The sequence below is a fragment of the Giraffa tippelskirchi genome, chromosome 10, assembly GCF_054371585.1.
Source record: "Giraffa tippelskirchi isolate mGirTip1 chromosome 10, T2T-mGirTip1v1.2.pri, whole genome shotgun sequence".
Classification (NCBI taxonomy): domain Eukaryota; kingdom Metazoa; phylum Chordata; class Mammalia; order Artiodactyla; family Giraffidae; genus Giraffa; species Giraffa tippelskirchi.
In genome coordinates this window covers 10,387,982-10,401,293 of record NC_137284.1, presented here as the reverse complement: position 1 = coordinate 10,401,293, position 13,312 = coordinate 10,387,982, and the positions used below count along the sequence as shown (strand labels likewise).

General features: G+C 45.8%; 1 pseudogene; it reads left to right on the top strand.

Moving 5' to 3' along the window:
- Nucleotides 1-9,848: 9,848 nt before the first annotated feature.
- On the top strand, nucleotides 9,849-10,849 carry LOC145524444 (transmembrane protein 183 pseudogene; annotated as a pseudogene).
- The last annotated feature ends 2,463 nt before the right edge of the window (nucleotides 10,850-13,312 follow it).

Here is a 13,312-nt window from a genome sequence, read left to right as displayed (position 1 = left end):
TTCTTTTAATTGCTCAGTAGTAGCCTGCTGTGGGCTTCCCTGGTGGCTCAACGGTAAAGAATCCACCTGCAATGCAGGTAATGTGGGTTCAATCCCTAGGTCGGGAAGCTCCCCTGGAGAGGGTATGGCAACCCATGCCAGCATTCTTGCCTGGAGAATCCCATGGACAGAAGGGCCTGGTGGGCTACAGTCTTAGGGTCGAAAAGAGTTGGACACGACTGAAGCATCTAGGCACACATGTATGCAACTGGTTGTGTGACTACAGCACAATTTCTTCATCCTTTCCACTGTTACTGGACCTTCGGTGTGCTTCCAGTTTGGGCTACTGTGAGTAAAGCTGTAAAGCTGCCCTGATCGTTCTTGTGTTTTTCTTTCGGGCGTCTGTGCACGTGTCTCTTGCGTATTCCATCTAGGAATGGATTTACTGGCTCATGATTAGTCTCTTAAGGGAAGGCTTTGTAGGGATTTGTCCTGGCCATGAATGCTGAGGCTCCAGAAGGCACTGTAAGAATATTTGTGACATGGTGAGAAGCATGTGTGCCTGACAAGGTCATTTCTCTCTGGAAAGGGCGACAGTCAGAGAATGACCTAAAGAACCCCAAGACTGGGGAGAGGTCATCTTGCCCAATTCCCACAGCCTGGAGCAAGGCTATGCGGCTCTTTCCAAGGTCGGCCTTTCATTGACCTCCCTGGCTGTTTATCTGGTCCTGGCCCCGCAGCTTAATGAGTGACTTAACTTAGGTGAAGAAGTTCACATCCTCGGAGCTGCGGACAGGCTCGCTCGGCTCAGGTCAGGCTCTCTTCCGACCTCTAGAAGGACTTTGAGTTTTTGGGACTCAGCCCTGATGAGCAGGAGGCCAAGGAACAAATCAGCAGCCCGGATGGCAGTGGGACTCCTGCGGCGCTCGGCTCATGGTGCCACCAGAGCCGGCAAATCAGAGCCAGGAGGCGGAGGGGGCAGCGGTCCCGCGGAGTCAGGTGGAGAGATGTTTGCCGGCTCAGCGCCCCGCAGCCTTCGTAGCCCTCAGGCTCCGTCTGGGATGCCACCTTCTTTCTGCTGCCCTGGAAGCCTAGGGAGCACTTTATGCAACAGACCCACCATAGCATCACTGGAATCAGGTTGGAAATGGTTTAGAGACCATTTTTCTTACAGTCATCGGCTTGATGGCCCCCAGGGCCACGCAGTCTCCCAGGAAGCACAACCCCTCTATGCCAACAAAAGCAGTCAGAGGGAGTAGAAATCAATAACCCCCAGCCCTGCCAGTGGCTTCTTTGTGACACATCCCCCTGGAACTACAGTTTGCTGCTGAGTACAGTGGGTTAACAGGACCCATTCCGGTGTACCACCCAGAGTGACTTGGAGAATCACCTAATCTTCGCTCATCAGAAAGCGTAAACCCAGCTCTGTAAACAAAAATTATTGTATTAGGCCTCAGCAGTTGTGTACGGTCAGAATGAAAGGATGATCAGTCCAGTGGCGCTGGCTGAGGGCTGCCCAGCCAGGAAAGTCCCTCCCTTTGGGGCCTCATTGTCACCCCCCTTCCCAGGCATAGAGCAGATGGCTGCAGCACAGCCTAAGCCCAGGAGGCCTAGGGCAGCCCGGAGCCCAGGTGGGATCAGAGAGGTTAGGAGTCAGTGCAGGGAGGCATGTCCCCTTTGGGTCACTAATTCCACAAGTGTTTATTATTATCTTTATTTGTAGATGAAAACTCAGACTCTCAGAGGTTAAGAAATGTCCTCAGGATCATGGAATGCTGCTGCCAGGACCCCACTGCAGTCCCCTCTTCTCCAAGTTCCACCTCTTTTTTTTTCTGGCTGCACCATACCGCCTGTGGAATCTTAGCTCCTCAAAGAGATTAAACTCAGGCCCCCAGACTCCTTGCTCTTGAATCAGCATCTCCGGAAGCAAGCTCTTAATTCTCAGTGCAGCCAGTCTGGTAGGGGTACAAGTACAGGTGTTGTCGGTCACCAGCATAGATCAGGAGCATTGATGGGAGATGAAGAGCTAAGCCTTAGATGCAGGGCTACCAAGCACTAGCTGTGTGATCTCACACTGCTTAGTTCATACTTTTCATCGCTATTTCTTCATCTGATCAAAACAGATACAGTAAAACCTCTCACAGAATTTTGATGGGACAATGTTGTGAAGGTGTCTGTTGGCCGGCTGCTCCTACATGTGAACCCAGGGGCTATAGACCCCCTGCCTGTGCTAATCATGAAGCCTCCGGACGAGACCTCTGTGTATTGGGGTGGTAGCCCAGGCCTTGAGGCCAGATGCCCAGACAACACTGGCCAAGTCTACCTGCTTTGGGTCCTCTGGGCCATCGGTAACATGTCTGCTCCATTACCATGTTGGTCCTGCAGGAAAAGGCAGAGGTGTGAGTGCCCGGGCATGGGTACCACATTCCCCCAGGATGTGGGATGCTGACATATTTCCCAGGTGTCCAAGCCTGGCGAATGGCCCAGTGCTTACTGCCCTGAAATGTTGACCAGGAGGATGGCAGAAATCTTAGAGAACTCATCATTCAGATAAGGACCTAGAGGTTCAAAAATAAAAGGCTTGCTTGAGGTCACATAACAAATTAGTGCCCAAGTGTGGTTGCCAGAGACCCCCTCACTGAACTCAAGTCTGACTGAGAGCCAGCACAAGACAGGGTTGGGAGGAGGGTGAACATTCTTTCCCAGAGGCTCTGTGCCCGACAGCTGAAGGGAGGTAGGCCCTATATCTGTGGGACCTGGAGCCTCTTACCAAATGAACCCCTGACCTGTCCTCTGATCTCTTTCGTGCCACAAGGTAGACTTCAGTAACATTCAGACAAGCAAACAGTGGGGACCTGTGGTGCTCTTTGCAAGTTGGCACTTTCTGTGCCAGCTGAGGGCAGGGCCAAAGGCTCAGCTGCAGGGTTCATTGAAGAGATCTAAGATAAGCCTGGGGTATCTAAAGTCAGACTATGTCTCTTTCTGGCATCATTTTGCTGCCCTCTGTGTTGCTCAGCTGGACTCCAGTGACCTTTGTTGACGTTTGATGTTGGCAATTTGATCTCTGGTTCCTCTGCCTTTTCTAAATCCAGCTTGAACATCTGGAAGTTCGGTTCACATATTGTTGAAGCCTAGCTTGGAGAATTTTAAGCATTAATTTGCTAGCGTGTGAGATGAGTGCGATAGTGAGGTAGTTTGGACATTCTTTGGCATTGCCTTTCTTTGGGATTGGAATGAAAACTGACCTTTTCCAGTCCTATGGCCACTGCTGAGTTTTCCAAATTTGCTGGCATGTTGAGTGAGTGCAGCACTTTAACAGCATCATCTTTTAAGATTTGAAATAGCTCAGCTGGAATTCCATCACCTCCACTAGCTTTGTTTGTAGTGATGCTTCCTAAGGCCCACTTGACTTTGCACTCCAGGATGTCTGGCTCTAGGTGAGTGATCACACCATCATGGTTATCTGGGTCATTAAGATCTTTTCTGTATAGTTTTTCTGTGTGTTCTCTCCACTTTTTCTTAATATCTTCTGCTTCTGTTAGGTCCATACCATTTCTGTCCTTTATTGTGCCCACCTTTACATGAAATGCTCCCTTGATATGTCTAATTTTCTTGAAGGCATCTCTAGACTTTCCCATTCTATTGTTTTCCTCTATTTCTTTGCATTGATCACTGAGGAAGGCTTTCTTATCTCTCCTTAATATCTTTGGAACTCTGCATTCAGATGGATATATCTTTCCTTTTATCCTTTGCCTTTCACTTCTCTTCTTTAATAATTTATAATGGAAAAGAATCTGAAAAAGAATATGTATGTGTGTAACTGAATCACTTTGCTATACACCTGAAACTAACACAACGTTGTAAATCAACAATACTTCGATAAAATGAAAAAAAATGTTAAACATAGAATTGCCATAGTGTTATAGTATAGTGTTAATTGCTCAATCATGTCCAACTCTTTCTGACCCCATGGACTGTAGCCCACCAGGCTCCTCTGTCCATGGAATCCTCCAAGCAATAATACTGGAGAGTGTTGCCATTCCCTTTTCCAAGTGATCTTCCCGACCCAGGGATCAAACCAAGGTCTTGTGCATTGCAGGAAGATTCTTTTACTGTCTGAGCCACCAGGGAAGCCCAGAATTCCCATATGACCCAGTAATTCACTCCTAAGTATATGCTCCCCAAAACTGAAAATAGGTATTCAAACAAATACTTGTCCGTGAATGTTGAGAGCAGCAAAAGGTGGAAACAGGTCAAATGTCCATGAATGGAGGACAGGATGCAGGATATCCACATGATGAGCTAGTGTTCAGCCATATAAAGGAACAGAGCTCTGACACTCGTTGCCAGACCGATGAACCTCGATAGCATCATGCTGAGTAGAAGAAGCCAGACCCAGAAGGGCACATATTGTGTGATTCTGTTTATGTGAAATGGCCAGAAGGGAAAATTCACAGAGACAGAAAGCAGGCTGGCGGTTGCCAGGCACTGAGAGGAAGGGGCCCAGGGAGTGACTGCTTAATGGGTATGGGGTTCCCTTTTGAGATGATGAAAATGTTTTGGAACTAGATGGAGGTGATGGCTGCACAAGATTTTACATATTCTGTTGTTGTCGCTTTGTTGCTAAGTCATGTCTGACTCTTTAAGACCCCATGGACTATAACCCTCCAGACTCCTATGTCCATGGGATTTCCCAGGCAAGAATACTGGAGTGCGTTGCCATTTCCTTCAAGGGATCTGCCCTACCCAGGGATTGAAACCACATCTTTCAGGGTGTCTTCCTTACAAACTCTTCATCTTGGGGAGTCCTCTGAAACTCTATGACTCTCTGCTTAGCTCTGGAATGTTAGGTCCATGAATCAAGGCAAATTGGAAGTGGTCAAACAGGAGATGGCAAGAGTGAACATTGACATTTTAGGAATCAACAAACTAAGACGGACTGGAATGGGTGAATTTAACTCAGATGACCATTATATCTACTACCGTGGGCAGGAATCCCTTAGAAGAAATGGAGTAGCCATCATAGTCAACAAAAGAGTCTGAAATGCAGTACTTGGATGCAATCTCAAAAATGACAGAATGATCTCTGTTTGTTTCCAAGGCAAACCATTCAATATCACAGTAATCCAAGTCTATGCTCCGACCAGTAACACTGAAGAGGCTGAAGTTGAAAAGTTCTGTGAAAACCTACAAGATATTCTAGAACTAACACCCAAAAAAGATGTCCTTTTCATTATAGGGGACTGGAATGCAAAAGTAGGAAGTCAAGAAACACCTGGAGTGACAGGCAAATTTGGCCTTGGAGTACAGAATGAAGCAGGGCAAAGGCTAATAGAGTTCTGCCAAGAGAACGCACTGGTCATAGCAAACACCCTCTTCCAACAACACAAGAGAAGACTCTACACATGGACAGCACCAGATGGTCAACACCGAAATCAGATTGATTATATTCTTTGCAGCCAGATGGAGAAGCTCTATACAGTCAGCAAAAACAAGACTGGGAGCTGACTGTGGCTCAGATCATGAACTCCTTATTGCCAAATTCAGACTGAAATTGAAGAAAGTGGAGAAAACCACTAGACCATTCAGGTATGACCTGAATCAAATCCCTCATGACTATGCAGTGGAACTGAGAAATAGATTTAAGGGACTAGATCTGATAGACAGAGTGCCTGATGAACTATGGACGGAGGTTTGTGACATTGTACAGGAGACAGGGATCGAGACCATCCCCATGGAAAAGAAATGCAAAAAAGCAAAATGGCTGTCTGAGGAGGCCTTACAAATAGCTGTGAAGAGAAGGGAAAAGCAAAAGAAAAAAGGAAAGGTATACCCATTTGAATGCACAGTTCCAAAGGATAGCAAGGAGAGATAAGAAAATCTTCCTCAGTGATCAATGCAAAGAAATAGACGAAAACAATAGAATGGGAAAGACTAGAGATCTCTTCAAGAAAATCAGAGATACCAAGGGAACATTTCATGCAAAGATGGGCTCGATAAAGGACAGAAATGGTATGGACCTAACAGAAGCAGAAGATATTAAGAAGAGGTGGCAAGAATACACAGAAGACCTGTACAAAAAAGATCTTCATGAGCCAGATAATCATGATGGTGTGATCACTCACCTAGAGCCAGACATCCTGGAATGTGACGTCAAGTGGGCCTTAGGAAGCATCACTACGAACAAAGCTAGTGGAGGTGATGGAATTCCAGTTGAGCTATTTCAAATCCTGGAAGATGATGCTGTGAAAGTGCTGCACTCAATATGCCAGCAAATTTGGAAAACAACAATGGCCACAGGACTGGAAAAGGTCAGTTTTCATTCCAATCCCAAAGAAAGGCAATGCCAAAGAATGTTCAAACTACCACACAATTGCACTCATCTCACAAGCTAGTAAAGTAATGCTCAAAATTCTCCAAGCCAGGCTTCAGCAATACGTGAACTGTGAACTTCTAGATGTTCAAACTGGTTTTAGAAAAGGCAGAGGAACCAGAGATCAAATTGCCAACATCCACTGGATCATCAAAAAAGCAAGAGAGTTCCAGAAAAACATTCATTTCTGCTTTATTGACTATGCCAAAGCCTCTGACTGTGTGGATCACAATAAACTGTGGAAAATTCTGAAAGAGATGGGGATACCAGACCACCTGACCTGCCTCTTGAGAAACCAGTATGCAGGTCAGGAAGCAACAGTTAGAACTGGACATGGAACAACAGACAGGTTACAAATAGGAAAAGGAGTATATGTCAAGGCTGTATATTGTCCCCCTGCTTATTTAACTTATATGCAGAGTACATCATGAGAAACGCTGGGCTGGAGGAAGCACAGGCTGGAATCAAGATTACCGGGGAAAAAATCAATAACCTCAGATATGCAGATGACACCACCCATATGGCGGAAAGTGAAGAAGAACTAAAGAGCCTCTTGATGAAAGTGAAAGAAGAGAGTGAAAAAGTTGGCTTAAAGCTCAACATTCAGAAAACTAAGATCATGGCATCTGGTCCCATCACTTCATGGCAAATAGATGGGGAAATAGTGGAAACAGTGGCTGGCTTTATTTTGGGGGGCTCCAAAATCACTGCAGATGCTGACTTCAGCCATGAAATTAAAAGACGCTTACTCCTTGGAAGGAAGGTTATGACCAACCTAGATAGCATATTAGAAAGCAGAGACATTACTTTGCCAACAAAGCTCCGTCTAGTCAAGGCTATGGTTTTTCCAGTGGTCATGTATGGATGTGAGAGTTGGACTATAAAGAAAGCTGAGAGCCGAAGAATTGATGCTTTTGAACTGTGGTGTTGGAGAAGACGCTTGAGAGTGCCTTGGACTGCAAGGAGATCCAACCAGTCCATCCTAAAGGAGTTCAGTCCTGGGTGTTCATTGGAAGGTCTGATGTTGAAGCTGAAACTCCAATACTTTGGCCACCTGATGTGAAGAGCTGACTCATTTGAGAAGACCCTGATGCTGGGAGAGATTGAGGGCAGGAGGAGAAGAGGGTGACAGAGGATGAGATGCTCGGATGGCATCACCGACTCAATGGACATGGGTTTGGGTAGACTCTGGGAGTTGGTGATGGACAGGGAGGACTGGCGTGCTGTGGTTCATGGGGTCACAAAGAGTTGGACATGACTGAGTGACTGAACTGAACTGAACTGCTCAGCTCACTTCCTGCTGCTCCCATGGAGGGAAAAGTGAGCTATGACCTCAGAATCTACTAGCACAATGTCCTGATTCTTGTGGCTCCCCGATGGAATTAGAGAAGACACAGAAGCAGCAGGCCTGGGGCTTCCCCGGTGGTCCAGCAGCTAAAAATCAGCCTTGCAATGCAAGGGACACCGGTTCAATCCCTGGTCTAGGAAGACCCCACATGCTGAGGAGCAACTAAGCTGTGTCCCACAAATATTGGGCCTGTGCTGCAGAGTCCACAAATGGCAACTGCTGATGCCCATGCACCTAGAGCCTGTGCTCTGCAACACACCACAATGAGAAGCCCACACACCACAAGGAAGAGTAGCCCCTGCTTGCCCCCATTAGAGAAAGCCCACATGCAGGAAGAAGACCCCCACAGCCAAAAAATAAAATAAATAAATAAATTTTAAAAAGAAGCAACGGAGCTAGAGCAAAGCTCAAGCTCTGTTGTACACATTAAGTTTGGGGGTCCTGCTCCGCCCCTTTCCTATTTCCCCAGTGCTGCCCAAATGCCCTTAGCCAGCAGGTGCTAAGGCCCAGGATGACTGACAGAGGAGCCAGGCAGGGGTTGATAGAAGGTGACTGTCAACAAGCCAGCGTGGAGGGCATTGTGTTCCCAGCCATCTGGATTGGGCTTCACACTGTGCAACACTTCCTCTCATTCCCACCTGATTTTTACAGTCACTTGTGGGTTAGCCAGGCCAACAGGCTTCCTCCTCACTTTACAAGATAAACTCTAGCAGGACTTCCCTGGTGGTCCAGTGGGTAAGACTCCTCACTCCCAATGCAGGAGGCCTGGTGTCTAACCCTGTTCGGGGAACTAGATCCTGCATTCCACAAGATCCTGCAAGCCACAACTAAGACCCAGCACAACCTAAATAAATAAATGAATATTATATATAAATATAAAAATGATAAGCTCCAGAGATTGACTTGCTTCAGGGTCATCCAGTGAGGGCTAGGACCCAGGTCTCCAAACTCCCTGACTCCAAGATCTTTCTATTGCTTCTTCTCCAACACCTCCTGGAGACCACTCCAACTCACCCAAAAGGAAAAGACTTCCTCTCTCAAAAAGCATTTTTCACTCATGCTAAGGTGGTGGAGAAGGGGCAGGAGGAATGACTATCTTCAATTGTAGGCGTTTCCTAGATGAACAGGCTGTCCTTGATCTTGGAAAGATAAGATGGCAAAACCCTCTGGACACAGATGCTTCCTGAACTGAACTTTCAGAGCCAACAACCAGGGCTTGGCTGGGCTGCCTCTGGCCTCACCTCACATGCTCTTGCTTCCGAGGTGCCTGCTGATGATCTCGACAAGGCCAGTGGTGCTTGATTCTGCTGAAGCTGCTATGGAGATCTGGACCGTTTCCTGTGGCTTGAAATGCAAAGCTGCAGACAGAGCAAGCAAATAGGTACTCCCAAGGTCGCTGGTCAGGGAACTGGAAACGGTCAGTTTTCATTCCAATCCCAAAGAAAGGCAATGCCAAAGAATGTTCAAACTACTGCATAATCGCACTCATCTCACACACTAGCAAAATAGTGATCAAAATTCTCCAAGCAAGGCTTCAACAGTATGTGAACTGAGAACTTCCAGATGTTCAAGCTGGATTTAGAAAAGGCAGAGGAACCAGAGATCAAATTGCCAACATCCTTTGGATCATAGAAAAAGCAAGAGAATTCCAGAAAAACATCTACTTCTGCTTCATTGACTACGCTAAAGCCTTTGTATGGATCACAGCAAACTGTGGAAAGTTCTTCAAGAGATGGAAATACCAGACCCCCTACCTGCCTCCTGTGAAACCAGAATGCAGGACAAGAAGCAACAGTTAGAACCAGACATGGAACAATGTATTGGTTCAAAATTGGGAAAGGAGTACGTCAAGGCTGTATATCATCACCCTGTTTATTTAAATTCTATGCAGAGTACATCATGCAAAATGCCAGGCTGGATGAAGCACAAGCTGGAATCAAGATTGCCAGGAGAAATATCAATAACCTCAGATAGGCAGATGACACCACCCTTATGGCAGAAAGTGAAGAAGAACTAAAGAGCCTCTTGATGAAGATGAAACAGAAAAGTGGAAAAGCTGGCTTAAAACTCAACATTTGGGAGCGGGATGGCAGCGGAGCCGGCCAGAGTTGGCCCTAGGCTGACATATCCTGCTGTCTGGCCTGAAACATGGCCCGGGGTCCTGGCCCTCTAATCCAGTCTCACCCCAACACGGTGGCCATGCCCAAGAGAGGGAAGCAACTCAAGTTCTGGGCCCAAGACGCCTGTTCAGGCAGAGTGACCGTGGAGGATTATGCCAACTCGGATCCGATCATTGTGAGGTCTGGAAGGGTCAAGAAAGCTGTCGCCAATGCTGTCAGCAGGAAGCCTCCCAGATTCCTGCAGTGGAAGCTCTTTCTGGGGCTGATGAGCCCTGTGACATCATAGACAGCAGTGGTGAGACTGATGCCCAGGAGGAAAGCATCCATGAGAGAACTATCTCCCAAAAAAAGAAAAGCAAGAGGCACAGAGAAGACCTGGATGGGACTGGAGGAGGAGTATCCCATGGATATTTGGCTATTGCTGGCTTCCTATATCTGTCCTGAGGACATTGTGAATTTTTCCCTGATTTGTAAGAATGCCTGGACTGTCACTTGCACTGCTGCCTTTTGCATGAGATTGTACTGAAGACACTACACACTGGATGCCTCTCTGCCTTTGCGCCTGCGACCAGAGTCAACAAGAAGCTGCACCGTCTTCAGACATGTGTGATCCGATCTCTGTACCATATGTATGAGCCATGTGCTGCTCGAATCTCCAAGAATCCAGCCATTCTGGAAAGCACTTCTAGCACATTAAAGAATTCCAAATGCTTACTTTTCTGGTGCAGAAAGATTGTTGGGACAGGAACCAAAGTGGGAATTCAACTTCAAAAAACAGTCCCCAAGATTAAAGAGCAAGTGTATGGGAGGATTGCAGCCTCCCATTCAGTACGAAGATGTTCATAACAACCCAGACCAGGACTGCTGCCTACTGCAGATCACCACCCTCAATTTCATCTTTATTCCAATTGTCATGGGAATGATATTTACCCTGTTTGCTATCAATGTGAGCACAGACATGCAGCATCATCGAGTGAGACTGTTGTTCCAAGATTGTCCTGTCCATGGTGGTCAGAAACTGCGCAGTAAACAGGGTGTGCAAGCCATTCGACTTTTTGACTGGTTCCGTCCTCAGTATCCGTTTTCCCTGAGAGTGTAGATATTGCTTCCTGTCACTGAGGGTAGCCCTGAGCTAGGCCAGTCCATTTGTAATCAGATTCCAGTTTGGAAGGGGCAGCTGGATTGTATATCTAGTCAGTAATGCACATGCTCTTTAGGTTTCTGGTGCTCCTCGTAGAAGAAGGAGAAGGATTGAATCAGGAGGAAAAACAGCTATGATTTATAAATGTATTTTAATGTAAAATTTTGCATTTGAAAGGAGAAACCTGGCCCTATTTTCTGTGTTAAACCCCATTTTGTGCTACTGAGTTTGTTGTTCTTTATTCTTTTATCCCAGCTAAAGTGGATGTGCCAGAGTTCCACTCCAGCTGGTCCAGGGGTCCCCAAGGGATGAACGGCATTGGTGAAAGGAAAAGAAAGGAGACAGAGAGTTTTTGATGGCCCAAGGACCATAATCTTGATTGCTTTAGTCTCTATTTATATAGCACGTGTTCTTCTACGTAATGATTCTTGCAATATTTTTCCGTTCAGATCAACATACCCTGATTCTAGATGTGTTAAGTTTTTTCCTAGCCCTTTGTCACATTTTGGTTACATGTTTACCCCAAAACCTATTTTTATTTTACTAAAACATAGTCTATAAATCATATTATTCCATCTACTTATTCTGTACAGCCTGCTACTACAGTGAATACAGCATCTTGCTTCAGCGAATAAGTACTATAGTGGTGTCTAAGGGCAAAGGTTTCTCATAGTACAGCCATTGTCAGTGATGGTTTGTTTACCATCTACCCACATAATACAAGACTATTTCTGGCAGGGGCAAGTCTTTTGCAGTTTACCTAGAAACTATTTACAATACAATTCATTTATTTCTTTTCCATTTACGCTTAGATTCTGAGGGGAAAAGGCAATTGGCTTAGTTTCTGTAATTTTCCCTGATACATGACCCAAGTTTTCCAGTCATCAATAACAATCTCCTCATGAGGCCATGTCACAATAGGCTTGGGGCTTGTTTTCCAAATGATCATGGCCTTATTCCCAGGCTGAATGTTAGGGACCCACCAGTCAGGGGCCTCAGTAGGTTTAATCATTTTTGAAGTGTTTCTCTGGAGCAAGGGATCATTTTTCTTTTTCCTGGACTCTCATGACCTCATCATGGAAGCCCCTACAACTCCAGCCATCAAAGAATGAAACAGAGTTAGCCACAACAAAAGCATAGAAACAGGAAGGAGGGAAGGTTCCAATCCTGGAGAGAAACCGCTTTGCAGTTTTTTCTTGAGTGGTGCCATGACGTTGTCATCCGGCAGTAGTTCCAGAAAGTCTCCCAACATGGATGATCTTGCTTTAGGGGAAAATTAAACTCTTAAATCTCCAAACAAGGAAATTTTAGCATTCCTTTATGGATCAGAGTAACCTCAGAGGCCTAAAATTGTTGCTACTATTGCTTCCAGTTTAGCTACCCCTCAAATTCAAGTGAATATTTCCTTGTTTCCCTTTACCCTTATTTAGAAATAAAGCAGGTGACAGGGTTTTCAGAATCTTAAAAAAAAAAAAAATTCAAAAAACTAGGATTATGGCATCCGGTCCCATCACTTCATGGGAAATAGATGGGGAAACGATGGAAAGACTGACAGACTTTATTTTCTTAGGCTCCAAAATCACTGCAGATGGTGACTGCAGCCACGAAATTAAAAGATGCTTGCTCCTTGGAAGAAAAGCTATGACCAACCTAGACAGTGTATTAAAAAACAGAGGCATTACTTTGCCTACAACAGTCCATCTAGTCAAAGCTATGGTTTTTTCAGTAGTCATGTATGGATATGAGAGTTGGACCATAAAGAAAGCTGAGTGCCGAAGAACTAATGCTTTTGAACTGTGTTGGAGAAGACTCTTGAGAGTCCCTTGGACTGTAAGGAGATCAATCTTAAACTAGTTAACCCAGTCAATCCTAAAGAAAATCAGTCCTAAATATTCGTTGGAAGGACAGATGCTGAAGCTGAAGCTCCAATACTTTGACCACCTGATGCGAAGAACTGACCCACTGGAAAAGACCCTGATACTGGGAAAGGTTGAAGGCAAGAGGAGAAGAGGACGACCGAGGATGAGATGGATGGATGGCATCACCGACTCGATGGACATGAGTTTGAGCAAGCTCCGAGAGTCAGTGATGGACAGGGAAGCCTGGCGTGCTGCAGTCCACGGGGTTGCAAAGAGTCGGACACGACTGAGTGACTGAACTGACTGACTGATAAGATATTGAGCATAGTTCCCCATGCTATATAGTAGGTCCTTGTTGCTTATCTATTATGTTCAAGTTTTTGAAAAATCAATTTACTTTTGATGTCTTTCTTGTCCTTAAATGTCTAGACCTACACTGCCCAATACAGTAGCCCCAGCCCCATCAGTTACTGAAATTTAGATTAGTTAGCA